This window comes from Gopherus evgoodei, chromosome 11, assembly GCF_007399415.2.
Source record: "Gopherus evgoodei ecotype Sinaloan lineage chromosome 11, rGopEvg1_v1.p, whole genome shotgun sequence".
NCBI lineage: Eukaryota > Metazoa > Chordata > Testudines > Testudinidae > Gopherus > Gopherus evgoodei.
Window position 1 is genome coordinate 14,275,579 of NC_044332.1, and position 26,050 is coordinate 14,301,628.

Consider the following 26,050-nt stretch of genomic DNA (forward strand, 5'->3'; position numbering starts at 1 on the left):
ATCAATGCCCCAAAAATGAGAGTAGTCCTCCTGGCGTGCCAGGTGTTCCAGCGGCAGCTGCAAGGCCATGGTATCTCGGTGTTTACAGCCAACGCAACGGCCATGTGCTTCATAAATAACCAGGGAGGGACATGGTCCTCCCCTCCCCTTTTTGTCAGGAGGCCATCCATTTCTGGGACTTTTGCATGGCCCACTCGATGGAGCTGGTGATGTCCTTTCTCCCAGGCGTTTGGAACGCCTTGGCGCTTTGACTCAGCAGGTCTTTCCTGTCTTACGAGTGGTCACTCTGCCCCATGTGAGGCGTTCTGCTTTCCGGAAGTGGAAATTTTTCCTCACATAGACCTGTTCGCTCACCGCGAGAGCAGAAAATGCCAGATGTTCTGCTCCTTCCACGGTCTCTCCTCGGGATCGATCTTGGACGCATTCCTGATGCCATGGAAAGGCCAACTCCTTTATGCCTTCCCACTGTTCCCACTGGTTCATTAGGTCCTACTCAAACTCCGCAGGGGCAGAGCGTGCATCATCATGATCACTCCAGCGTGGTCCAGGCAGCACTGATATATCACGTTGCTCGGCCTGTCAATAACCAACCCAATTACCCTGCCACCCCACCCAGACCTCATCACTCAGGGCCACGACAGGCTTCGTCACCCGGACCTGGAGCCTCTTCGCCTCACGGTGTGGCTGCTGCGTAACTGAGCCAGGATGGCAGGAAGCCTTCCACCTGGTTAACATACCTGCCCGAGTGGACGCGTTTCTTCTACAGGTGCAATACGCTCGATCTTGCTCATACTGAGGTCTCGATCCCCTCTATTTGGCCTGCCTCTGGCCTTCAGCGGCAGGAACTGACAGTATCATCGCTGCGGGTACACTTGGCAGCCATCTCTACCTTCCAGCCAGGCTAAGGTGGACGTTCCGTGTTCTCACACTCTATGGGTTTGAGGTCCCTCAAGGGCTTGGAGCGCTTGCACCCTCGGGTGCGCCGCCCAGCCCCAACCTGGGACCTCAACCTAGTTTTAACCAGACTTATGTCTCCCCCATTTGAGCCGTTCGCGACCGGCCCTCTGCTATACCTGTCTTGGACGACAACTTTCCTCGTAGCTGTTACATCGGCCAGACGAGTCTCCGAGCTCAGAGCTCTTACGGTGGTTCCGCCGTACACTAGGTTTCACAAAGACAAGGTGCAGTTATGATCACACCCGGCTTTCCCCCCTAAAGTGGTTTCGGCCTTTCATGTTACCCACAGCTCAACGCAATGGGCGCAACAATTGCACTCCCTGGACATCTGTAGAGTGCTCGCGTTTATATTGCGCTGACAGAACCATTTCGTAAGGTGCCCCAGCTCTGTCACGGTAGCAGACCAAAGGGAAGGCTTGCTTGTTTTCCTCTCAGAGGATCTCATCTTGGGTGATGGCATACATCCGCACTTGTTATGATTTGGCTCATATTTCCCCAAGCCACATCCGTGCATTCTACCAGGGCTCAGGCTTCATCTGCCGCCTTGCTGGCTCGTGTTCCTACCCACGAGATCTGTCGTGCAGCTCCATTGGTCCTCGGTCCATACCTTTGCTTTGCAGTATGCCCTGGTTCAACAGTCAAGAGATGCTGTAGCCTCTGGTTCAGCAGTTTTCATTCTGCCACATTTCACTCCGACCCCACCGCCTACGTAAGGCTTGGGATTCACCTAACTGGAATGGATATGAGCAATCACTCGAAGAAGAAAAGACGGTTACTCACCTTTGTAACTGTTGTTCTTCGAGATGTGTTGCTCATATCCATTCCACACCCGCCCTCCTTCCCCACTGTCGGAGTAGCTGGCAAGAAGGAACTGAGGAGCGGGTGGGCCGGCAGGGGTATATATTGAGCACCATGACGGCGCCACTCTAGGGGGCGACCTGCCGGCCCACTGAGTTGCTAGGGTAAAAGTTTTCCGACGAATGTGCACGCGCGGCGCACACACCTAACTGGAATGGATATGAGCAACACATCTCGAAGAACAAGTTACAAAGGTGAGTAACTGTCGTTTCATGCACCTCAGGGTTAAATGAGGATAAGAAAGCACCATAACGGACACTGGCAATGTGGGAATAAAAACTATTCAGTAGAAAGGTCAACCAACCAGGAAAGCCTATTAGGAAAAGTATGGTAAATATGTTGTTGCACCTAACAGTGAGACCTGAATGTGAATGAGGTCTCCTGCACCTAACAATTCAAAGGGATTCCAAAGCATTTTAGTGGAGCTTACTCCCAGAGACCCTACTTCAAATGGGCAGACTAGTAGGTTGGGGAATCACTGGGCTTTTAGGATTGTACGTACTTTAGGATTGTAAACTTTTCAGATGTCAAACCATGCAAGGGACATTCCACAGCCTAAACCAAGCTAGTCTTCCTAATACTTACTGTTGTAAAGGAAGGTAGAGGCTGACGTTTCAGCTGAATGAATTTGTTCATCAGAGTCATACTAAGCTTTGGTAATCAGAACAGGATTCCTCATTGTCAATAAATCCTCTTCTATCTTCCACATTCCCCAAAACTGTCATTATCAAATGCATTATCGAATGCATTAAGTTTCCTAACAGCCGTGCTCTAGGGCCCTGTGATAATGGGGTTTGGGGGGGAACCTTCAAGTAGTGGGTAAAATCTGCAATAATGTGTACAGGAAAGCCGTGACCCAAAGCATGTCTTCAACATAAAAGTGGCCCCACTGGGGCAGATCAGTGGATCATCAACCCAGTAACCTGTCTTCTGACAGTGGACAGTCAGACACTCCAGAGGCAGTGAACAGAACAGGGCAATCCCTCACCTGTCATCCTGTCCCAGCTTCTGGCAGTCAGAGGTTTAAGGACTCCCAGGCTGTGGGGTTATGGCCCTGACCATCTTGGCTAATAGCTATTGATGGACCTATCCTTCATAAACTTATCTAATTCTTTTTTTGAACCCAGCTGTACTTTTGGCCTTCACAACAGCCTCTCGTTACAAATTCCACAAGTTGATTGTGCGTTGTGTGAAGTGGTACTTCCTTTTGTTTGTTTTCAGCCTGCTGTCTGCCCTTTGGTGGGCATACAACTGTTGCATTCAACACAGGTTGGCCACAAAATCCCTTGGACTGAGACATTCGCTGTGGATATTGTGTTGCTGTCAATGTGCAGCACCATACCTGTTCTGACAGATGGGACCAGAGCACACACGGCATCAGACAGTACATTAGTCTTCATGGATTCCAAGGTCAGAAGAGACCATTGTGATCATCTAGTCTGACCTCCTGTATAATAAAAGCCATAGAATTTCCCCAAAACAATCCCTAGACCATAATGGTTAGAAGAAACATCCAATCTTAACGTAAAAATTGTCAGTGAGGGGGAATCCATCAAGGTCCTTGGTAAATTGTTCCACTGGTTAATTACTCTTACTGTTAAAAATGTACACCTTATTCCCAGTCTGAATTTGTCTAGCTTCAACTGCCATGTTATATCTTTCTCGGCTAGACTGAAGAGCCCATTATTAAGTATTTGTTCCCTGATTATAGACTGGAATCAAGTCACCTCTTTGTTAAGCTAAATAGATGGAGCTCCTTGCGTCAAGCACTATAAGGCATGTTTTCTAATCCTTTCTTCATTCTCACGGTTCTTCTTTGAACCTTGTCCACTTTATCAACATCTTTCTAATATTGCGGGCAACCAGATAATCTTTATATCTACTCAAGATTCCTTTGTGTCCCTAGCAATCCAGACCAACTAACATATATTAATCTACATTAACATAGTGTTTTCCGAGCCTGCAGGATGTATTATTGTTGTTACTATTATTTGGATTGTGGTAGTGCCTAGTAGCCCCATTCATGAACCAGGAATCTATATTATGTTAGGTGCTGTACAGACACAGAATAAAATAAGGGTCCTTGCCCCATAGAGCTTACACTGTGTCGTAGGTCAGCTAGGACTAGATGGACTTCGGAATTAAAATAATTGAACTAAGTATCTGGAACAGCTTGTATATCAATGGACATACCTATCTGCCACATCTGGAAAAGTCATCCATTGTAGAAGACAAACTAAAGATACTGATATAGAAGCTAGTCACCTAATGTTCATTTTCTGGGTCTTTCGGTAGGAGTAGAAAACCTTGACCTAATTTCTTTTGTTTGTTTTCTGAAGAATGGATCTCAAGATGACTGGATCCTACAGGTAAAGAAAAGAACCAAAACAGATAAAGCCCTTTGGAGCCAAGAATGACTGCAGGGAGATGGCTCTCACCCTTACCCTGAAATTATCTGCTTACATAACTTTAAGGACAGACTGCTGTGAGAATGAGAGGTCTTTTGCTCAACTAGGAAAAAGGTGCTATTTTATCCAGGATTTTTCTTCCCGCTCACAGCAGTAGAGTGCTGTGTGCAATCCAATGAGGAGGATGCTACTGAAAGATCAGGGTTTCAGATGTTCAGTGTCCCTGAACTTTGTTATACCCAGAAACCCTGAAGGAGTGCAAACCTTTATATACTTAAAAAAAAATCGAAGCATCTCTGAAATTCATAAGACTTCAGCAGAAAAACTTAACTCTGCAAAAGTCTTAAGACATTTTAAATGTTAAATTAAAGTCGATGTGTAATTAAAATGGCAATACTATTTGTTAAATGAACGGTATTTAAATAATTCATTTTCTTATTAGTTATGTAGCGTGTGCTTAGCTTCAGTGAGTATACGTTAATTAATGGGGAGCATCTCCTTTAATAATTTCATGACAATCTAACCTTTGATGATCCTGATTTAGAGTAGTTGGCTCTCTATTGTCTGGAGAATGAACTAATTAAAGGAGGAGGGGGATGTTCTATGAAATGCCATTTATAACCTTTTCTTGTAGATGGACTCTTGAGCATTCAGTCTCCTTTTCTCCTCTTATGATCCCAAATAGTCCTCCTGACTACAAGCCAGATTGTCAAGGCCAGTCACGGTGGCACAAAAGGACCACAACCTGGCTGCAGAGTCCGAACAGAAACTTCCCTTGTTGGAGGGGAACTCTGTGCTGGATGAAAGTATACCCAGTGGAGGCCCTGTGTCTTTGCCCCCTGCCCCCCACTCCCAGTGGATGAGATAGAACTGGGCACATGGGGGATAGGAAGGAGGTGCGTCTATCCTCTATGCCTATCCTTCACTGCAATAGGGTCCACTGGTGATTCTATGCCAGCGGCTCTCAGTGTCATCAGAGGAGCTCTTCTCAGAATCCGATGCACTCTGGTGCAGGATGAGATCTGGCCAAATCATGTCTCCTATTCAAGGACACATCAGTCTTCCCTGACGAATGACTAACAGCCAATTTAAAGGTTCAAATGACATAATTCAAATTTTGCCATGGTTAATTTTATTTAATATTAAATACAATAAGCAAATTTCATAGTGCTTGAAAAATTCTTTCCTAGAAAGAAAATAAGGCATTAAAAACGGGGGTGGGGCGATGACTATCTGTTAGCTTGATATATTATTTTACCACCGTCATTCAGCTGGGAACCACTCAGATTATTCCTGTATAGTTAATATTATTTCTGTGATAAGTTTTATGATTGGACCTTTGTCAGTTAAAAATGGAACAATTGCTGATCTATTCACTCTGCCTTCAGCAGGCCGTTGGACATAGTACAGGGTGTTAAGGAACAATTTTAAATATGGAGATTTCCTCTAATTACACATTTGGCAACAGATCGCTTTCCCAATACTTCACCTGTGTAAGGTACCTAAGCAAGCAATGTTATATAAAGCGTATTATATCCAGAAAAGGTAGTGAAAGAACATTAAGGTTGTAAAGCAAAACATTAGAAAATTAAGAAATGCCAGAATTAAGCTTCTTGTGCAGACTGATTTCCTCTTCCCCCGTGTGTGTATGCATTATGATAATCTTCTGCCCGCCTCTGCTTCAGCCTCGGTCTGCACTCTACCAGCTCCTCTTCCTAATCCCCTTCCCTCAGGTGTTTTTTCCCTATTTCTCCCCTGTAGGGTTGCTACTTTTCTAATTGCTGGTAGCCAGAACCCTGAGGCCCCACCTCGGCTCTGCCCCTTCCACAAAGCCCCACCCCTTTCTCCATCTCTTCCCCCAAGGACACACGCCTTTCTACACCTCTTTTGACTTTTCAGTCAAAAACCAGACACCTGGCAACCTTAAATGGCACCTAGATGTAGAAGCCAAAACCTGGTCTGTCTGCGTAAAACCTAGATGGATGGCAATCCTCCCTGCCTCATTCCTCATCTCTCTGCATTTCAGTGGCACTGCTTACTTCTCTTTCTGTATGCAGTCTGGCTGCTGGTAGAGGGGGCACTGAGAGCACAGCAGAGACAATCTACCTGCACTTGTTTTCCTATGCCTGGTACCATGGTGGATATTAGCTGCCAGAAGGAGCAGTTGCAGGGAAAGTCCTGCTCAAGTCCTGTGGCTCTTGGCTGGAGCGTGCTCGGTCACTCTGTTGGAATGGCACACGCAGTCTCATTGGCATATAGGAGCTGTGAGGGGCTGGAGCATGTACAATGTGGATAGAATCTTCTGAGAATTTTTTTGCAAGATTCTAAGTCTCTACTAACCATGCGTTGAGTGTTGTCAGAGGTGTATAACTTGGCCAGACTTGCACAAGGATGACAAAAGGCACATCCCTGAGGCTAGGGCAACCATCCTGCCAAATGTCAAGTCCTTACTCCACAGTATGGAGGAAGAAGCATTTCAAAATGAGACGACTGTAATAATTATTTTATCGTTGGCAAAATGTATTTTTCCGTAACCTCGTTCTTGGAAACAACGGAACCATTTTTCCTGAAATGTTATTTTTTTAAAAAAATCTTGGCATTGCTACTCGTGCTGCCTCTAATTTAGACACACACTCCTTGGATGCAGACATTAAGCAAAATGCAGCCTCCCATCTTATCTGTTTTTCATACTTTAAAAATCTGTACATGGAATACATTGATACTAAGGTACACGATCCAGTATTTCTACATATTTGGTATAAAAAAGTACTAAGTGAAATATACAGCATTATTTATTTATTTATTTATTTATTTATTTATTATTTTTTGGTATGGACTGAGATCAAGAAACATTTTGAGGTTCCCAAAGACTGTAAGCAAAATAGGAAGTGTTAATGTCACCAAGTGGAAATTCTGTAACTTGGCAGCTGTAATGTGATGTGTCTAGTGGTAGTCATATTTTGCAGAAACACAGTACAGCAGCACTACACGGCAAAGCACTGAAGCAGTGTACTGCTCTCATTTTATTCTTTCCAACCTGATGTGTGGTAAGACACTTTGCTCCCTCAGGAGATCATAAAACAAACTCTCATGGGGAATCACTCTGAAAATATGTTAAAGGGCAATCAGATATCAAGGTATAATGTCAAAATTCTCCCTGGCTTTCTAGATATAAGTGCTACAGGTTTTTTACAGGACAGGAAGATACTAGGTTTAAAGATGGAGCAGATACACCCTGGAGAGTTTATACAGGCCATGACACTTTTGAATTTGAAGAGCTCAGAATTTAATTTAATAGGCCTTCATGGGATTTCTATATGGGCCTACAAGTTAGATATTTCCTAGGCATGGATACTAAGGGAGAAAGTGTATTATTGGGTGTGACAGAGTGGCTTGCCCCATGGGATGGGGAGCTTGGGGCTAAGCCAGACCTGATGGGCCACATCTAGGTTGAATCCTCTGGTACCAGAATAAAAATTGCAGGAAGTTGCAGTGAAGAGGGGAAGTCCAGAAACTGCAGCTAGGTCTGCAGATGCACTGCAGGGAGCAAGTAGTCTCCTGCAGGACTCTGTCAGCATGGGGAAAGTGCAAGTAGTAGGAGAGAGTGAGGAAAGTTCTTCAGGCAGAGAGGCCTGGGGTGGGAGAGACCCTGTCCAAGAAGCAGGAGAGAGAGACGGGAGAGGCCTGTGAAAAGGGGCAAACTCCAGACAGGGGGTCCTGGGAAGCAGACAGATCCTCAGAGTGGAGAGAGGTTCATCCAGCTGAAACTCGGGTGAAGCTGGTTTAAATTTGTGTTCTATTTGTGTTATTTTGGATTACTAGGGGAGAGAGAAACGGACCTAAGAGTGGGGCCTGTAAGGCCAGCTATATCCAGTGACTACATAAATAATATCCCTTGTGGGGACTGGCTGAACTACTTTGAAACGGTGAGTTCTTAGAGTGCCCTGAAGGAGTGGGGGGAACAGAGGCAGGAGGCTGTAAAGCAGCCAGTGGCCATGAGGGAGCGCTTACTTGGCGGCTACGTGGTATTGCAATGGGGAAGAATTATTTGGAAGAGGCTCTCAGTTGTCAGTCTAACCCAGCTCAGCTCCTAGCACTAGTGTATAATTTCTCTTTTTGTAAAACAATCACAAATGTATTGCTTAAGTTGGTGTTTCTCTACTCATTAACCTTAAGACCCTAAGAAAAATGTAAGATCTCAAGTCCAGAATTAATAAATGGCAAAAAGCACTTGAATTCATCTTTAAAAACCTATTTGCAAGACTTGCAGCAAAAGCTATACCTTGACCTCCATACACATTGCTATTTTCCATCAATTTCAAAGAAATCAATTCACATATTTCCAAATATGATTATTGGTCACCACTGTGATGCTGTCTGGAGTGGTTCATAACCATGAGTGCCAGCCTCAGGGCAGACTGTTAAAAAGCCAGGCAGACACCCCAAACTAGTTGTGTGTTCTATGATTAGATTTCACCAACCTGGTAATAAATGTGAATTTCTGGATCACTGTAACAGAACCCAAGCAAAGCTAGACTTAATGAGAAATGGTCTCTCTCTCTCTCACACACACACACACACACACACACACACACACACACACACACACACACACACACACACACACACACACACACACAATTCAGATTGCTTCCAGTCCCAAGATCCCAGTCATCTACCCTAGATCCATTTATACCTTGCGCTTCCACCACAGAAAACGCTCATAGCCAATCCTATAGTAAAGTAACGATTTATTAATTGGAAAAAGAAATGAAAGAATTATTCACAAGTTAAAGCAGGCAACATATAAGCACAAATGAGTTCATAGGTGCTGGAACTCTGGGTGTGGGGGAGTGCTTCTACACCCCCTGGCTTGATGTGGTTTCCATCATATACAAGGTTTACAGTTTGATTCAATTGCTCTCAGCACTCTCACTATAAAAACTGTTCCAGCACCCTTGAATGAGTTTGCCGAAAGATGACAGAGTTGTAATAATCTGGCAGCGCTGAATGTCTTCTAGGGCTAACCCAGGTTGACCCTGAGGGTTTTTAAGCTCCAGCCCTTGTAAGAGACCAAACCGCAAAGAGAGAACCATTCCTTCTTGTGAGCATCTTTATATGCTTTTCCCCCAGAGTTCAAACCGATGGGTCAAGTGTTCCTGCACATTACTTCTTCATGTGTGGATGGGGCAATCGACAATGTTTTTGTCCTCCAATGGGTCATTTAATTTTGATACTCCTCCTTATTGGCCAGGGGAACCACTCTTCCTGCCTACGTTCACAAGTTCAGTGCAGACATTTTTACCAATATAAAGCAAAACTGTCTTAACACCTTATAGCATGGGATGCAGACATTACAAGTGAGAGTAATGCATGCAGCGACTTACAAGCATTTAATAGAGTCTAAACACTAAACACATTTTTACAAGTCTAACACCTATCTTGAACAATACTAATATATAGATGAGCTGGTCTCGTTTCCAGCTATGAATTTGTCAGTGCTCAGGTGATGCCTACAGAGTTGGCAAGAGCTGGCACCTGGTCTGCCAGCATCACAACCACCAGTCAAACATCATTTATAGAGCCTGCTCCTTGCCAGTTTGACAGTTACACCACATCTTGGATTCCATGTTGGCAATTGCCTGAGTGTTTAACTCCCAAATACATAATCTGAAAATTGACCTTGAGGACCTAATTTATTATTTGAGAGTACGGATCATGATTTCTCTGTTTGCAAAAAACAATTATCCTGTATCTACTGACTTTACCAAAAAAGTCCACAATACAGAAGTATCAACAAAAGTCCAAATCTAGCCTATGAAATACAAAATCATGGAGCAAGAACCACAAAGAAAGTTTCCATCAACTATGCAGTTCTATATATGTTTATATATGTATACATATACATCTCCTGGGACTTTACTAAATGATAGATTTATTAACTGCTGCTTTAAATTCTAGCAAAAAGTTTATAATTACATTCAAGCCAATCAGTCTGTTGCTGAAATTGTTAGTATTTTGTATTTTGATGTATAAATATCCTATGAGTATGAGAAAACGTTGCTTTAGAATTTCTAACTGCTGTATTGAATGTTATAAGTCATAATGTGTTTTTCAAGTTCTTCCTGGAGCAGTCTAACACACTGCTCCTTTCTCACAGTTCATGGCAAAATCACAGTTGAGGCCTTCATTTATCTTGAGTGCAATTATTTTGTTTTCATTTTTGTTTTTGTTTTTAGAAGTCTAGCGAAGGTGCCATTTTTCTTAACAAATCTGAATTAAAGCTGCAACTTCAGTATGTTGGACTATTTGTTTTCTGTGACTGACAGGCAGCTCCTGTGATGATGCACCATTTGCTTCAGGATCCGGCCACAGAAAAATGATTTTTCATGATTTGTGTCCTGAAATCCATCGCTATGTTCAAACTTGAGGGAGTTTCCATTGAAGCTTGTACTGTATATCTGAGAAACCACTGATGCTCAGAAGGGCTTAAGATCACAATTTCATGAACGCTGAAGTAATAAAAGAATATTCAGCTTGGGAAAAGATAACATAGGACTTGTTTTGAGACACATTTCACGAGTGTGAGAGAGAGGGGTAGGTTTAGACACTGTCTCTAAATTGAGTCTTTTCTCCCATGAACAAAGTCAGCATACGTTATGTATTTCTCATAATTATGGATGGACTTTCAAAGGCATTTAAGGGAATTAGATACCCAAATGCTGTTGACTCTCTTTTGAGCTTCTTTGAAAATCTGAGTTTGTTTATCAATTATCATATGGGTTATATAATGTATGGACTAAATAAAGCATCATTTAAAAAAAAAAGAATATTTGCCAACAGTTACCACACAGCTGTGTCTGACCTACCATAATTTCCTCTATACTTAGAGAAAACTGGAAACTCATTGCTCAGATACCACTTCTGTGTGCTCCAGATCAACAGTACCATTCACTTCAACCACTGCATCAGTATCGACATACTTGATAGTGCAGGAATTCCGCTACTCCAGGGACTTGTTAGTGTTAGACAAACTGGAGTCCCCACAGCTTATGGGTACCAAATGATTCCCAGTAGTGACACCCCAGTATCTGGATTACCATTGCTTTCCAGTACCACATGATTTTTTTTACTGGGCTCCGTCCACTGGAAGACATTCAGGAGAGGATGAAGGAGAGATATTAAATCAGTCTCCTCTCTATCAGTATGGGATTCTCCTCTGCATCATTCCAGGAACCCATGCTTTGGCAAGGATCCTTGAACACATCAGGGATGGTGGCAACCACCCCCTCTCCCATATGGGCCCCTTGACAATGGCAATACTGGGATCCTTGTGTAGTGTATCAACAGCAATTTGGACCAGAAAACTAGTGTTTAACAGTCTCTTCCACTAAACTCCCAACACAAGGAGTCCCTTGAAGAACAGGAGACTAGGGCAGACAAAAAGGCCACCCCACAAACATTTTTTTCTCATCTCTGGACGATGCAGTCATGTCTCCATGACCATCAATGGCTGATGACTTTTGCCAATTCCAGGACCTTGTGAAGAGGGTGGCTGACATGCTTCAGATACCTCTTAAGGAGATTAAAGACTCACAACATAAGCTCGTGGACATCCTGCAGTTGACAACACTCATTTGGGTTGTGTTACCCATTAATGAAGCTCCCCAGGGTCCATCAAAGACTTTGTGGCAAACTCCAGCTGCCATCCCACCAACTTGTAAATGGGCAGAGAAGAAATATTATGTTCTCCCCAATGGCTCCGAATTTTTGTTTTCTCACCCTGACCTAATTCCTGGTTGGGGCAGGGGTTGGATGCCATAAACAATGGGGTAAACAGCATTACTCCAGGTCTACCCCTTATGATAAGAAACAGAAGAGGTTAGACCTTTTGAGCCAAAAGGCATGCTCATGCGAGACCCTCCATTTTGAATCGTAAACTATCAGGTGTTTATGGCCAAGTATGACTTCAGGAATTACATCAAGTTTGCAACCTTTATTGAAGATCTTCCACAGGAGCATAGAGAGAACTTCCAGGCCATCATTAAGCAGGGTAAGTTATTAGCCAAAACCTGTCTCCAAGACTCCTTAGATACTGCAAACGCTGTCGCTAGATCCTCCACCACCACAGTGGTTGTCATGTGTGGGACACTGTGGCTGTAGCAGTCCTGAGAGAGGTTCAGAATACTCTTGAAGACCTCCAATTTGATGGTCAGAAGAACTTCTTGGGAAGTAGGGATGAGCCTCTGCATAATGTGAAGGATGCCAGAGCTGCACTGAGGTCTCTGGGTATATATATGGTCCTATGAGTAATAGAAGATTTGCCAGCTCTCTGGATTTCACAGAGCCACTGAACCCTCTAGAAAGAGACAAAAATTACAGAGGAAGAGAGCTCCTCCCTCTCTTTCAGTGAGTACCCAGTCATCATCGAAACAACAATTTTGACAGATTGGTTGAGGACTCGACTCCTTCTCACCTCTAGTTTGTAAGCTGCAACCTTTTGCCAACCTTCTCACTTCTAAATTCTGCCTTTCCCTTTTCCAACAGGCCTGGTGGTAGATTACAACAGACAAGTGGGTCATGAAGGTTAAAACATTGTGCTGCATTATCCACTTTACATCCGTCCCTCCCACCTACCCCTTCCCTGTCCCTCTTCAGGGATCCTTCTCATTTTACTACACTGAGTCATGGAGAATAGGTCCCTCAATGGCTATTAGCCAAGATGGTGAGGGACACAACCCTATGCTCTGGGTGTCCTAAGACTCTACTTGCCAGAAGCTGGGAGTGAATGACAGAGAATGGATCACTCAGTAACTGCCCTGTTCTGTTCATTCCCTCTGAAGCTCCTGGCATTGACAACTGTCGGAAGACAGGATATTAGGTTAGATGGACCATTGGTCTGTCCCAATATGGCTGGTTCTTATGTTCTTATAGCCATTATTCCATTTATTTACATATTTTATGTTTATGAATTAGAGTAAAAAGTGTCTCATTGCTGAATTATCCCAGAATGTTGTTTCAAATCATATCCTTGTATTCCTGTCTATCTTTTTCCCTCCAGCAGATCAAAGTAGTTTCAGGGCTTGCTTATTTTGTACAAAATGTGTCTGTTAAGCTAAAATTTTCTCTACATCATCATCCTAGCTCAGCATCTCGCGAACATGAATTCATTTACCCTCACACAATCCTGCTGTTATCCCTGCTTACAGATTGGGAACAGAAGCCTAGTTTCAATAAAGCACATGCTTAATTTTAAGCAGAGGCTTAAGGGCCAGTTTTTAAGGTATTTAGGTGCTGAACTCTCATTTAAATCACTGGGAGTTAGGCACCTAAATGCTTTAATAACCTAGGCCTACATGCTTTACTGAATCAGGACCAGAATTTAAGTAACTTGTCCCAGATCAAACAGAGTCTGTGTGACAGAGCCAGGAACAGAACACAATTTGCCTAAGTGCCTTTACCACAAATCTGTCCTATTTTCAATGGATGTTAAAAAAATAAAATCCACAGTGTTTATGTGAAACATCAGTTGTCCTAATTGTTCATTGATCTGTTGTTCTGAATCAAAGACAAAAATTTCTCTTATTTTGCTCCATTTCACTAGGTTTCCTTTAAGTGTCAGAACAAAAGAACAATTAAAGATCTGAAGTAACAACCTCCTCTCTTGTTTCTCATTGACAGAATTTACTCTGACTTTCCTTTTTCCAAACTACTTGTGCTCAACTAGCGTTAATTACAATTAGAGTTTCTGGTTTCAGATTTTAACTGATAGAATTCCCCTGAAGTTGTTTTCACACTGTGGCATCTTGAAAATAAGCATTGAAAATAACTGATTTTAGAAATTCCATTTCTTTAGGTTGTTCAGCTTGTCTGTCAGATTACATCCCAGAGTGTGTTGCTGAGAAGTTAAACAAAACTACCACTGAATTCAGTAGGGCCAGGATTTCACCTATGGTTGTAATTCAAAATGATACCAATCCTGATCAGCATCTCTCAGCACTTCCATAATAAAATCTATTTGAAGATGATCTACAGATGGAAGGTGCTGAAAAATGTAGGTTGCAGTTTATAGTTTTTCCTCTGTTAAACAACAGAGAGCATTTTCCAGACTGAAAATTGTCACAGGGAGGAGGTAAATTTGCACTAAAGATTTTTTGGAAATGAATTTGATTTTTTTTTTAAGCTGGTAAGAATGAAATGCACACATTGAAGAACTGCATAAAATGAATTTCAAGAAAAATAAACACAGAAATCCTGAAACCTTAATTACAAGCTAAGGAGAAAATACAAGGGTGGCAGAGAGACAGTAAAGTTCTGCTTCTAATACTTCTTTCTCTCTCCTGAAATCAAAATAGTCTGGTGAAAGGATGCTTTATGGGACTGATATAGAGCTTTTCACCTCTAGATCACTGGTTTGAATCTGGCTGAGGCTGATAATAGCTGCAAGTTGGCTCTATTCAATAGTCTGTGTAAAAAGCCTTCCTTTATCATCTTCCCTGCAACACCTATAAGTAACCACTTAGGTATTTTTTCAGCTTTTTCTGCGCTTTTCATCTACATCAGTAATATTTAGCCAGTTAGAAGAGTCATTGGGGCCTTATAGGTATTTGGCAGCATGCAGGTTCAGCAGAGCTTAAATGCTTGCTGAATAGGGCTGCATTTATGTGCTTGAAGTGCCTAGCTGAATTGGGGCCTTAATCATAATTGAGCAGGATGGAAATATTGTATAGGTTACCTTGCATTTGTTCGATTTGCATGTCTTCAGCCTCCAGTGCTGTCTTACCATTCACCATATTTGCCAGCTGAGAAGACAGTTTATTATTATTATTTATTATTGTAGCGCCTGAGTGCCCTAGTCATGTACCAGAACTCCATTGTATTAGGCTCTTGAAAACACAGAACAAAAAGTTGATTGCTAGCCGCTAACTTTTAACTAATATAAAGGGGAAGAGGAGAGAAAAGAGAGAGAGAGTGAGCGCAAAAATATCTAGAGTTACAATCATTAGAATTTTGGAGTGGTTTTTGTTCCATCCTTCCATTTTCTTGTTTACTTGCTGTCTGCAGCAAAGGCTAGAAAACCAAATCTTTTCCACAAAAGATATTGATCCAGACTGGAAAAATAGCAGATGCATGGTTTGGTCCTTGAAATATCTATTTATACCTGTAAAATGAGCCAGACGTTTTGCATTCATTTGGGACAGCTAGACTGTGCAGCCTTTACCTTAGCATTGTAACATTAGTGAACAATACAAGTGCTTTCCAATGTGATGTAAGGGTTGCCTGTTGTAACCCCTACTACTTATTGGGCAAGTGAGCATAGCTGGTGGCTCTGTATGTTGAGTGTTAATACCCACTGATAGGAGCTTACGTTGTCACCAGGAAGGTTCTTCGTACTGTCCTGCTCAGCCGGGCCGCCGGGGGGGGGAGGGGCAAGTGGGGCAATTTGCCCTGGGCCCCGCATGGGCCCCCACGAGAATCTGAGGCTCCCCCTGGCCCCGCCCCACCTTTGCCTTCCCCTATCTCCCGGCGCCTCAGCATGCTGTGTCCAGGAGCAGCCCTGGACAGCGCTGCAGCGACATGGCTCCAGCGGGACCTAAGCTCTTGCCACTCAAAACCATGTGGTAAGGGGAGGGGCTGCAAGCTCTGGGTCGAGCAGCGGGAGCTCAGGCCCTGTTGGAGCTATGCCACTGCAGCACTGTCCATGGCTGCTCCTGGATGCGGCTTGCTGAGGCTCCGGGAGAGGAGGGAGGTGGGGGTAAGTGGCATGGTAAGGGGGCCAGGGCCAGGGGGTTGGATAAGGAGCAGGGAGTCCCGGGGACAGTCAGGGGACAGGGAGGGGGCAGAGGTTTGGGGGGGGGGCAGACAGGGAACAGGGGGTTGGATCGTCGGCATTCCGGGGGTCTGTCAGGACTCGGCGGGGGGTGGGGGGTGGATAGGGATAGTCAGAGGACAGGGAGCGAGGAGGTGTGGGGGTGGGATCCCAGGGTGGTGGTTGGGGGGTCTCGGGGAGGCGGTCAGGGGACAAGGAGCAGGATGGGTTGGGGATTCTGAGGGGGGCAGTCAGGGGGGTAGGAAATGGGTGGGGGTTGGATAGGGGGCAGGGCCAGGCTGTTTGGGGAGGCACAGCCTTCCCTATCCTAAAGCTCATTCAGCAGTTTGAGGCTTGCAGAAGAGCCAAGCTGTTATCTTTTCCCTTAGGGCTACCATCCCTTTCACTTCTCAAATGCCAAATTATAGTCTATATTTAATTTCAGTGCCATAGGGAGATTCATGTCAGGGGAAGGTAGCTTCATTTAAAATTAGCCACTTTTAGATTAACAGTGATAGAGCCAGGAGAGACATGCGGGAGAGGTCACATGAGAAGAGAAATATCCTACACCACTTATCTCCTTCTCAACCCTACCAAGGGAGACGACCCCCCTCCCCTGCATTCCCTGAGGCTCCAGAGGGATTAATTCAGTGGTTCTCAAACTTTTGTACTGGTGACCCCTTTCACATAGCAAACCTTTGAGTGCGATCCCTCCCTCCTTATAAATTAAAAAATACTTTTTTATATATTTAACACTATTATAAATGCTGGAGGCAAAGCAGGGTTTGAGGTGGAGGCTGACAGCTTGTGACCCCTAGTAAGAACTTTGTGACCCCCTGAGGGGTCCCGAAACCCAGTTTGAGACCCCCTGGGTTAATTTAATTTTAGCACCCTGTGTCCATTCACATGCATGTGCTATTTTGAGCATTTCAGTTTTTATAACATAGGCTCATTCCAGATTCTGGAACAAGCTCAAATGCTCAGTTCGTGGAGTATGTACATAAGCTATACTAAAGACAAACCCACAGTAACCATCTCCAGTTTGTGAGGGACCCCATGGAGCCAGTCTGTAGGAAACAGATAAATTCATGGAGGTTAAGTCCATTAATGGCTATTAGCCAGGATAGGTAAAGAATGGTGTCCCTAGCCTCTGTTTGTCAGAGGGTGGAGATGGATGGCAGAAAAGAGATCACTTAATCATTACCTGTTAGTTTCACTCCCTCTGGGGCACTTGGCATTGGTCACTGTCGGCAGACAGGTTACTGGGCTGGATGGACTTTTGGTCTGACCCAGTATGGCCATTCTTATGTTCTTATGTTCTAACCTAAATGAACCCAAAGTTATGGAGACAGATATGAGTCAAGGAAACCAGCAGAGTATCAGAAACCTGGAAAAATCTCTGACTGGATAGGCTCAGGTGTTTGGTCACAAGCTGAGGTGGTTCAAAAGTTTTGGATTTTTTTTTAAACATAATTTTTTTAATTGTTTCTTTAAACAATCAAACACTGCAAGCAGCAAATATTTGGCCACATACTTCGGAAACCCCAAACCATGTTCAGGTTTTGGCAGACTAATTTCAGCTTTTCAATTAAAAAAAAAACAACAAATTTTGAAGGAAAGCAGACATTGTGATTTTTTTCTGTTTTTTAAAAACCCCTAGTTTTCAGTCCAAAAAATGTTTTGACGGAAAATATTTGTACAACTCTTTTAATGAGCTTTAGTGCCTTTTAGCATTAGCTGATGCTGAGAACCAGTGATACCTTGTACAGGTGACTTGAAATGAAGTTTTCTCAAAACTGGGTTTGTGCTGAGATGCAGAAGGTTTTTAAATGTTTATTTTTCCCAGGGCCACCCGGGGGCGGGCGGGGGGACAAGTGGGGCAATTTGCCCCAGGCCCCACAAGAATATAGTATTCTATAGTATTGCAACTTTTTTTTTTATGGAAGGGGCCTCTGAAATTGCTTTGCCCCAAGCCCCGTGAATCCTCTGGGCCTGCTGCTCAGTCCCTCCAGTCCTGGGAAAAACAGGAACCTGATGCTCCCTGCAGTGAGCCAATGCCCAGAGAGGCGGGAATTGGATATATCCTGGCTTTGCACACCCAACAAGTGGAGCAGTGGCGATCGTTATGTATAGGCGGGTGTGTGGTAGCAAGGAACCAAAGGTCATCCTCCATTTTGGAATGTGGGGCTCTGGACAACAGGGCTGCGGTGAACTGTAGGTGGTGGCTGCTTTTGTGACAAGTAATTTTTAAATAAAACGAACTGACCTGATAAATGCAAGCGCTCTGTGGCTTAATAAAGAGAACAATAGCCAGCAGTACAGCTAAACTGTGTCATGGCAATAGTTGTCATAATTTATTCCTCTCGGAGGGCAAGAGGAAGGAGCAGGAGTGGATTGAGATTCTCTGAGATGGAACATTTTGTTCTCTGGTGCGATTATGTAAACTGTGTGCTAGAAATCCCACTTTATTTTCACTATTTCAACCTGTTTCCCTTATGCATTTTTCTCATCTTGGCCAATGAAAATCAGTAACATTTATTTCGCTTTTGTTTATAGCCAGTTTCACTTTCACATGCTTAGTCCTGCCCTGTCTGGATGTGTAGCAATCCCAGAGTGCGTTTACTGCTTTTAAAAACAGTCACCATTGGAATTTAAAGCACAGATCATGGAAATCAGATGTCTATTAGTTTGGCAAAAGATTGTTTTTACAAAATCTAATTTTAAGACATTTGAGTTTATCATTTCCTTTTAATCTGAAAATCTGATTTATTGTCATTGGAAAACACACTTGTAATATTACATTAAAAAAAAAAGATTGTGTGCAGAGAGAAGTAGAGGACAAAGGGAAATTGGTATGTGGATTAATGTACCCGATATGAGTCCTGAGGAAGGTGCTTTACCTGCAGAATCGGAGAGTATAAGGCGTAATCCACTGAATGAGAGTAAAATGAATATACTTTTTTTCTGAACACTTTCAGGGAATAATAAAGATAGAGGGAAAAAGGGAACTGTTTTTCTTTTCCCTGCAGATCTGATCTACATATATTTTCTATGCCTTGCCCTCTACACATTGCTACCTTGATAAGTAAATGTACGTTATACACTATGAGTTTTCCCTTCTGCTGGCTTTTATGTGGAAGGGAAACACCGATCATTTGGGACTCGTGGTTCAGAGAACACTGAGGTTTCACAGACTATTAATGGAGGTGAATATTTGTTTGCTGCTAATGTATCAGACTCATATCCTTTGCCTTGACAAACATTTTAATCTAGCTTGTAAAGAGTTACACTTTTCACATTCTAATAGGTTTGCTTCCTTTTTCTACTAGAAACATGCACTCTTTCTCCTTAAAAATAAATAAATAAAATAAACAACAAAAACCTAACAAGCCAAGTCAGAGAAGCAGCCACCTCTGACTCTTGTCTCCTCAAAGGAGTCTTCCCATCTGCTTTCCACCACTCAAGCATCTGTTGTCATGGTTGTGTGAACATCATCCCTCCTCCCTCAACGAGGGAGGGTTTTCAGAGCTTTTCATTAAAATCTATACTTTTTTAAAAAAATGTCAGCTGGATATAGGGAGGAAAATTCTCATGAATCCATGTTATTGGGCTGCCAGGTTGTTTTTACTTCAGAATGAAAATCAGTGTGGGTAACATCAATCTGTTTCCTCTCCCATCAGATACTGATGAAGAAGATTATACCTCATGTTTGGGAAGTAACCATGGCATAGAGCTGGCCAGGGATTTTCCATCAAAATTATTTTTTGGCTAGGAAAGAGTTTCCGCAAAATCCAATTTTTCTTTGTGGGGGGAAGGTTTTTGAATCAAGAAAATAATTAGTTTAGGGTCCCTTTGATAGCAATTTATATCTGCCTCAGCTGCTGAAATGCTTCATAGCAGTTACAGCCAGGGTATCTCATATTTCCTTTCATCCCAGTGGGGTTACCCCTGTGGTTGAACAGTCATGGTGCTTTATGGGAGTCCCATGACCAGAGTGCACCATGGGAGATGTAGTTCAGTCAGGGAGTCTGCCCATAAAAGAGAGCAGGGGTATGAAGCAGTGTGCAGCTGTGAGGAACAAGATTAATGTTGACGTGAAAGCAGTGAATGTAGAATGTCAACACCTGGTTCACATCATTCCTTAAAGTGTTTTCTGTTTTATGGGGACCACAGAGAGAGCTGAACAGTAAGAAGATAGTACGGCAAAATTCATCAGAGGGAAAGATCCAGTTCTTATGTCCCGATACCAGACTAGCCCAGATTTTTGTGCAGATGGGTGGTGGAGTTATGGAAAATGTCAGCTTTGTGTGTGAGTGGTGAGAGGTTCGAGCTCCGCCTAGTCTTGGTTTGAATTATACAGAAGTTCATATGACATGGTCCCTTCTGACCTTAAAAACTAGGAATCCTCATTGAAATTAAGGGAAGTCTTTCTAGTGACTTCAGTCGGAGTTGGATCAGATTCTGAGCAGGCCGGTGAGAACTGCATCCAAACTGGCACTGCTTGGTCTCATGGCTGGCAGTGTCAGCCGACATGGTCCAGGATTGCCGGTGCGTCCAGAGGTTCTCTCTCCAGAACTGCTGGAGCACACTGAGGAGGCAGAAAGGGGTAAATGGCACAACCGCTACCCAAACATACCACACCAACTGAGTGTGTAATAAAGGAATTCACTAATAAGTACTGTAAAACTGGCTCCTGTCAGAAGTATTGTGTGTTCTCTAAATCTATAAAAACAACCCCCCCCCCACACACACTGTTTGGAACACCGTGTGCAATGATGGCTAAAAATGGTTGAGTCTTTCACTAGATTGGAAGTACTTGCATTGATGTTGCTATTTATTATTAGTATTACTGTAGCACTTAGGGGCTCTGTAGTAAGGACTAGGATCACATTATGCTAGGTGCTGTACTAACACAACAGAAAGATGCCACCGAGATCTTACAATCTAATCTACATCGATATTTATCTTGAAGAATGAAAAGTGGATCTTTTTTAAAATATACATTAATTCAACTGATTGCTGTTGGTATTAGCTCCCCTTCCCCAATATTAAATGCTCTGAACTAGGATTGCCAGGTGTCTGGTTTTGGACTGGAACGCCTGGTTGAAAAGGGACCCCGGTGGCTCCAGTCAGCATTGCTGACCGGGGCGTTAAAAGTCCAGTCAGCGGTGCAGCAGGGCTAAGGCAGGCTCCGTGCAGCTCCCGGAAGCAGCGGCATGTCCCCCCTCCGGCTCCTACGCGTAGGGACAGTCAGGAGGCTCTGTGCACTGCCACCACCCCAAGCGCCAGCTCTGTAGCTCCCATTGGCTGTGGTTGTTGACCAATGGGAGCTGCAGGGGCAGCACCTGGGGACAGGGAAGTGCGCAGAGTTTCTTGGCTGCATATCTGGCTTAGGAGCCAGAGAGGAGGATGTGCCGTTGCTTCCAGGAGCTGCCTGAGGTAAGTGCCACCTGGAGCCTGCACTCCTCACTTCCCCCTGTGCCCGAACTCCCTGCCCTCTGAACCCCTTGATCCCAGCCTGGAGAATTATCCTGCACCCCAAACCCCTCATCCCCAGCCCCAGCCCCACCCCAAAGCTCACACGCCCAGCCGGCTGTGGGAGTGGTGCTGAATGTGACCTGTTTCCGCTAATGATGTCCAAAAGGATGCATTATGAATGGGATGGAGGTATGTTCTACGTGAAATTTGTTCTGGTCACATATACACCAGTCCTGGAATAGAGGTAGTTACAAACAGCATTCAGGACCATCCCTTCTTTCAGGAATCTCAGCCTGCTTCAGGGGCACTCTGCCTCAGAAATGGACTCCAATTACAGACCAAGACAGAGAATGAATTCTTTTGCAGACAACATAGCACCTGCTTCACAACCTTGTGCATAACAAAACTAACAGCAGTACATCTTCCTAATCTTCACACAATGGTCCATATTTTCTCCTAGTATGTAACAATGCCATCTGTTGACATTTGTCATAACATCTTATTATGTATGTCTATATTGAACCAACAACCAGCAGATTCATGGTGGAGGTTAAAACTCTTAGCATAACAGATTTGTTTAGAGTTCCTACACAAAAGCATAGCTCAAGTGCTAGTCCTGTCCTTTGGCAGTGAGGGAAGGAAGCTTACTGGCATATCTTGTATTCACTGGTAAGACTAGGGAGAAAGGCACCTCCCAACATACATTCCTAACCCAGTTCAGTTTGCGAACCGAATTCTGCGCTCGCTTGAGTCCTCAGCTAAAAGGAGCTGCAGTAAACTATCCCTCTAACCTCCAAAATAAATTTAAGGAATGCAATGTTTTCTGGGCAAAAATGATTTTTAATGGAGCTGGTAAATGTTGATTTTTTTCCATCAAAAGTATTCGTGAGAATTTTGAACTTCAGCTGCCAAAAAGTGGGGCAGGAGCAGGGCTGGCTCCAGGCCCCAGCATGCCAAGTGCATGCTTGGGGTGACATGCCGTGGGGGGCTGCAGGCGGTTCCAGTGGACCTGCCGCAGGCGTGCCTGCGGAGGGTCTGCTGGTCCCGTGGCTCTGGTGGAGGTCCACTGGAGCTGCGGGACCGGCGAGCGGCAGAGCACCCCCCGCGGCGTGCCGCCATGCTTGGGGCGGCGAAATGGCTAGAGCTGGCCCTGGGCAGGAGGGCATTATTGTGAATGCCCTCCCCTTCCCCCATTTTTCCACCAGCCTTGGAACTCCTCCGAAGTTTTTGAAATTTGGAAAAACTTAAGTGCCTTGCTGAATCAAAGCGATAATCAGTCAATTTACACCTGTTGTTTGTGTGGGCTTTTCACATGGCAACAAGGAAAATACATTTTAAAAACAAGAAAATTTGATTATAAACTACAAAAATGGGCAGGTGTAGTTTTTCGTTCTTGAAACTACTTTTAATTTGTCGTTTTTTTGTTTTAATTGACTAGATTCCAAGTTGACAGTGCCCCTTTAAATGTATCTAAACATTCAGTACATTCCTAGGGCATCAGCAGTGCAACACAAGTATAATAATAAAATAAACAGAAGTATATATTTAGTATTAAGTTAAAAAAATAATCAAATGAGTGGTAGGAGAGATGTTTTTCAGGAAATTTCTGTTTAAAGCAAAATCAGCTTCTGAGATTTTATAAACCAAACTGTTCTGGTTAAATTGAAAACCTCTGAAAATAAAGATGTATCTTGAAATTGCTGAAAGCCTTCTAATGATAATGAAGCCAGTGTCCCAGGATATAAAACAATGTTGCATAGGGCTATTGTACTATACATAGGCTTGGAAGGATTCGATCTTTATTGGTAAATGTTGGCAAACATCCATTTCACCATGCAAACACCCTCTGATGACAAAAATGTTTACACACAGGCAGGGAAAGAAAAATGCTGCGTGAGAACTTAGAGTCAAAATCCAATGATTTCGACTTTTGAATTAGGCTTGTTACAAATGGACTAGCGAATGAATAATGAACAGGAATAATTCCTCACTTTAAAGATACTTACTTTGTATACTTTGACATGGGATGTTAACAGTTTAATGGTTTATGAAGCTTTAACTTTTTGAATTCAGTGTCTACTGTCATTAAATAATTGTCTGACTTCCCCATAATCAGGGCCACCCGGGGAGGTGGGGCAAGTGGGGCAATTTCCCCAGGCCCCCCAGGGGTCCCGCGAGCCGCTCCGGGTTTTCAGCGGCACTTCGACGGCGGGCCCTTCACTCCCTCTGGGTCCTTCAGTGCCGTGGAAGCCCTGAGGCGAGTGAAGGACCTGATACTGAAATGCTGCTGAGCAGTGAGTACAAGCGCTGCAAGCAGTGGAGGGGGGGAAAAAAACGCGATCTGCGGCACTTAGGCTGCTCTACCGCCGCCGCTTCATTCTTCGGCGGCAATTCAGTGGTGGCTCCTTCCCTTTGAGAGGGACCCGCCACTGAATTGCTGCCGAAGACCCGGCCCTGCCCCAAGCCCCCTGAATCCTCTGGGTGGCCCTGCCCATAATTTCATGCAGCTGTGAAAATTTAAATCAGTAAAAACAGAAAAATGCTTAAAAATAAACATTGGTGATATCAATTGAAATAAAAATAAAATAATAAAAAAAACCCAAATTCTACCAAGCTTAAACACTTCCCAACATAGCTAAATTCATTGGGCTGTCATCAAATTCCTGTAATGACACAGTAATCTGTTTGGATGCTGAACAGATTTTGAAATTGCTCCAGAGCCTTTTTAGTAACTTCACTTGCAATATAAGGATCTGACTTTAATGGGACAGTATTAGGACAGAATATGCAAAGCAAATAACCCACCAGTCCAGTAGCCAACATTACATCTCTTGTCTATTACATATTTCTTATTTTTATCAAGTTAATTAAAGCATTTGTGCTCCATGGGGCATAAAAACAGGGCAACTGCTTCTTAATACATTGGGAATTGAAAATGTCCAAGTCCCACAAATCTGTGCTGCTTTTCTTTATATCGATAAATGTTTAATTGTATACATATCATTGTTAATGCGCATATTTTTATTATGGTAGTGACTGGAGTCCCTATTCAGGAACTGGCACCATTGCACTGAATAGTCTATGAGCACATTGCTTTAAGCAGGGATGGTCTAATACTATGTGCATTTTAAGACTCTGATCCTGCAAAGAAATGTGCACATACATAAAGTCAAGCATGTGAGTAGACCCTTGATTTCAGTCACTTAAAGTTAAGCTTATGCAGAAGTCTTCACACGATTGGAGTCTAAATAGACATGATAGATAAACAATAACTGACAGACAAAGTATAAGGGATTCTGCAAGTAGCTCCATGCAGATGAACTCCTGTGCCACTTGAAGCTCTGCTGAAGTCAGGTGTAGAGATCCTCCCATTCAAAGCGCACGTCCAGACTAACCCGCGGCATCGGCGGGTTAAAATCGATTGCTTGGGTATTGATATATCGCGTCTAGTCTGGACGCGATGTATCGATCCCCGAGCGCGCTTACATCGATTCCGGAACTCCATCAACCCAAATGGAGTTCCAGAATCGACACGGAGAGCCGCGGACATCGATGCCGCGCCGTCCAGACGGGTGAGTACCTCGATTTTAGAAATTCGACTTCAGCTACGTTATTCCCGTAGCTGAAGTTGCGTATCTAAAATCGATTTTAATACCTAGTCTGGACGTGGCCAAAGCTGCTTGCCCAGCTGGGACCAATTAGAACTTGTTGAGATACTTTGAATAGAAAGGATTGGGGAGTATTTTTGATCAAAAAAAAAAGTCTATTTACTTTATCTACCTTTTTTTGTCTTTGGGGGTGGGGAGGAGAAGTCGTGCCTTTTTAAAAAAAGGTTTATTAATCCAAAATGTTCTCAAATGTGATCAAAGTGGTCATCACAATTTTTCATTTGATTCAAGCCATGTTTTCAGTCAATCAAACATTTGGTAATCCATTTTGTTAACAGTTTTGACAGTGTTTTTGGTAAAAGTTGGGGAGTGGAGCCAGATAAAATGGGTCAATTTCGAACACTTAAAGCAGGAAAAAAAAAGTTTAATTTTATGTCAAAAATTGGTCTCACTTAGTTAAAAGTGCAAAATGGTGATGTTTTGTTTAACTCCTCCAAACCAATTTTCTTGTCTTTTTCCCTCTCCTATGCACAGATGTCCCAGCCATCTTTTCTGCCTAAATCTGTTCCTGTTAACCTGTCAGTCCCAGAAATAGCTTCTTTTCCCATACAAAATGCTATTTGTGCTGACACGTGTGTTCTCTCATTGCTACCTGGATTTCTGTGATGACACAGCTTCAGAACCAGAATCTCATCTTAGATATGAAATGTACCACCACATATTTCAACAAGAAAGTAGCCCTTAAAATATCAAACTTGAATGCATACTCAATAATGCAGGTCTTAGAAAGCACCTTGTCACTGACATTAGATGCTGGCCCTTGATTTCTGCTGTTCAAACCAGCATCAGTGTATAGATTTAACATTAACTGTACAAGTTCTTATACATCATTTGTTTTCAGCTGAGTAACTGAAATCTCAATTGTGGCATAG

At 43.4% G+C, this 26,050-nt stretch overlaps 1 protein-coding gene across 6 annotated transcripts in view; it reads left to right on the plus strand.

Annotated features, from left to right (window-relative positions):
• ERBB4 (erb-b2 receptor tyrosine kinase 4) overlaps nucleotides 1–26,050 on the plus strand; it is a 1,029,410-nt gene that overhangs the window by 545,469 nt on the left and 457,891 nt on the right. The window lies entirely within an intron of this gene.